The following is a 3331-nucleotide window of genomic DNA, read 5'->3' as shown; positions in this document are numbered from 1 at the left end:
GACAATAACCACGCCTACCTCCCATATAACGGTAATTTTCAGAAAAACGAAAACTGCGATATTTTAGTAACTACTGAAGATAATTCACTCAAAATTGATATTTGCAATGAGTTTTAGACGAAAAATAAGAATATTACCAAATTTTGGCAAATGGGCGTAGCCACGCCCACTTATGGTTACATGTGTATATCTTGGTAACCGCTACACCAATTTCTTCCAAACTTGGCACAGTTGTTGATCCTGGTACAGCATACCAAATGGACGAAAATTTCTAAAATCGGACAATAACCACGCCCACATCCCATATAACGGTAATTTCGAGAAATACAAAATCTTCGATAAATCAGTAAATATTGAAGCTAATTTATTCAAAATTGATGGTTGCAACAATTCTTTACCAAGAAATACGTTTATGACAAAATTTTGGAAAATGGGCGTAGCACCGCCCACTTGTGATCACATATATGTATCTCGCTAACCGTTCTAGCAATTTGTACCACGCTCGGTATGGTTATTGTGCTTGCCACATAAAAGCAAACCGTTGAAAATTGTTGAAATCGGACTAAAATTCAGGCCGCTTTTCATATAACGGTAAATTTCAGAAATGCTTGAAATTTCAATATTTCGAAATTTAAGGACGCTAATTTACTTAAAATGTATACACCCCGGCTTATCATGTAGCGGTAGCTTTCGGAAAGCTGGAAAACATATATTTAACACTTGCGTCGGGTATTTAATGTTCGGCTCCGCCCGAACTTAGACTTTCTTACTTGTTATTTTTGTAATCTTGATATCACCTTATATTAATTCGCCTTCAATCATGGTGAAGTAAATATAAGGTGATGTCACTTACATAACCTCACTTTTTCTGCATGCCAATTGCGGCCATGCATTTTGGGGTAGTAGAAAAACGGGGAAAACATTAGGATTATTTTTACTAATTTTGGGTACTGTTTCCAATACATACATATATCAGTGGACCCCACACCAGTTAAATGAAGCTTGCATCAATGTGAGTGTAATTTTTTCGCTCAAAAGAAATTATTACTTAATTTTTATTTTTTCGATAAAATATATTGATTTTAATAATTATTATTCAGTTATATTCTTCTACCTTAAAATTATTATTTGTAAAACTTTAAGGCCACACGGTCGTACCACACACATATGATGATGGTTAAAACTTACAAAATAAGGACTATTTTACGTCTTTCACTTATTCATATTAAAACAAATTAAATTATACCGTTCCCTTTATTTAATTATTCTTAAATTCTACTAAAAATGACATATGGAATTTTATTTGTATTTTTTCCTTAAGTTCTGAAGTACATGTATATGCGTACTTAGTTTTTAAATATCTTAACTTTAAAGGGCCGCTGTGGTGTAGTGGAAAGCAGTGCGCGCTTCCACTCCGCAGCACCTGGGTTCAAACCCTGGTCAAAGCAACATCGCAAAAAATATAGAAAAAAGGTTTTTTCTTAACAGCGGTCGTTCCTCGACAGGCAATGGCAAACCTCCGAGTGTATTTCTGCCATGAAAAACAGCTTCTCATAAAAATACAATCGCCGTTCGGAGTCGGCGTAAAACTGTAGGTCCCTCCGCTTTGTGTGACATCAAGGCGCACCCCACAAATCGGAGGAGAAGCTCGGCCAAACACTAACATATGTGTAAGCGCCAATATATTATTATTATTATTATTAACTTTAAAGGGAATTTTATTACGACCTTTATTTTCGTTAACATTTTAAAATTACATTTCTGAATTCTATCAGTTATATTTTAAAATAATTATGCTTTTAAATTGTTAGACCAAAGTGCATTATCATAGCCATTCGAGGCACTACTCCAATAATCTGTTGGATATGTATAAATAGTATATATTTTACCAAAAATTTACTTACAGAATCTCAATTATTGGAAATTATCGCTCAAATTTTCCAATGAATTTGAAACGAAAAGTCAAAGCAAAAGCGAAACAAAGAAACAGTTAATACGTTTATACGTAAGCTATTTGCAAATAAAAATAATTTGCAAATACCTATCTCACTGTTTATTCGATGGTGAAAAATAATTTTTTATACTGCCTGATTATAAAAAGGCACTAATATGACCATCGAAAAAGAAAATAAAGTTAAAAATGGCAAAGTCTTGATTATAAAGAGGCAACAAGATGACCATCGAAAAGGAAAATAAACCTAACAATGGCGGCGTCTTGCGCTTATTTTTATACCTTTCATGAGCATGAAATGGTATTATAACTTTGGTCCGATGTTTGTAAGTACCAGAACAAAAAGAGATAGACCCATTAAAATGTATACTTATATGATCAGAACGTCGAGCTGAGTTGATTTAGCCATGTCCGTCTGTCTGTCTGTCCGTCAGTTTGTATGCAATCTAGTCTCTCAGTTTTCGAGATATCCGGATCAAATTTGGTAGGTGGGTGTATTTTTATAATGTATTAATCATTTGTCGGAACCGGAAGAATCGGAACACTATAACATATAGCTCCCATACAACTGATTGTTCAGATATGAGATTTTTCGTTATAACTTCCCCATTTATGTAGCTACGAACATGAAATTTTGCAATACTTGCACCCATTATCAACAGAATACTTACAATGAAAATTACAAAGATCGGGTCACTATAACCTATAGCTCCCATACAACTGATTGTTCAGATATAAAATTTTTCGTTATAACTCCTCCATTTATATAGCTAGGAACATGAAATTCCGCACTGTTTTCAATAATTATCAACAGAAAACTTACAGTGAAAATTAAAAAGATCGGGTAACTATAACCTATAGCTCCCATACAACTGATTGTTCAGATATGAGATTTTTCGTTATAATTCATCCATTTATGTAGCTAGGACCATGAAATTTCGCGCTGTTTTCACTCATTATCAACAGAAGACTTACAGTGAAAATAACAAAGATCGGGTCACTATAACCTACAGCCCCCATACAACTGATTGTTCGGATATGAGGTCTTTTATCATAACTCCTCCATTTATGCAGCTAGGAACATGAAATTTCGCACCATTTTCACTCATTATTAACAGAATACTTACAGTGAAAATAACAAGGATCGGATGACTACAACATATATCTTCCATACATCTGATTGTTCAGATATGGGATTTTACTGTAAAACTCCTATTTGAACAGCTAAAACCGATAAATTTCGTATGATATTTTATATTCAACAATTTATATTGAGCTCGAGGCCGTTTTAAATGAAAATTTTTATTGTGGAAAAGCAACAATAATTTGAAAAAAATGGTAGAAGTGATAGCTATTTCGGAAATCACCACATTTCCTCAG

The sequence above is a fragment of the Rhagoletis pomonella genome, unplaced genomic scaffold, assembly GCF_013731165.1.
Source record: "Rhagoletis pomonella isolate Grant_MI unplaced genomic scaffold, Rhpom_1.0 Rhpom_scaffold_00793, whole genome shotgun sequence".
In the NCBI taxonomy this organism is placed as follows: Eukaryota; Metazoa; Arthropoda; class Insecta; order Diptera; family Tephritidae; genus Rhagoletis; species Rhagoletis pomonella.
This window is presented reverse-complemented; position numbering follows the sequence as displayed.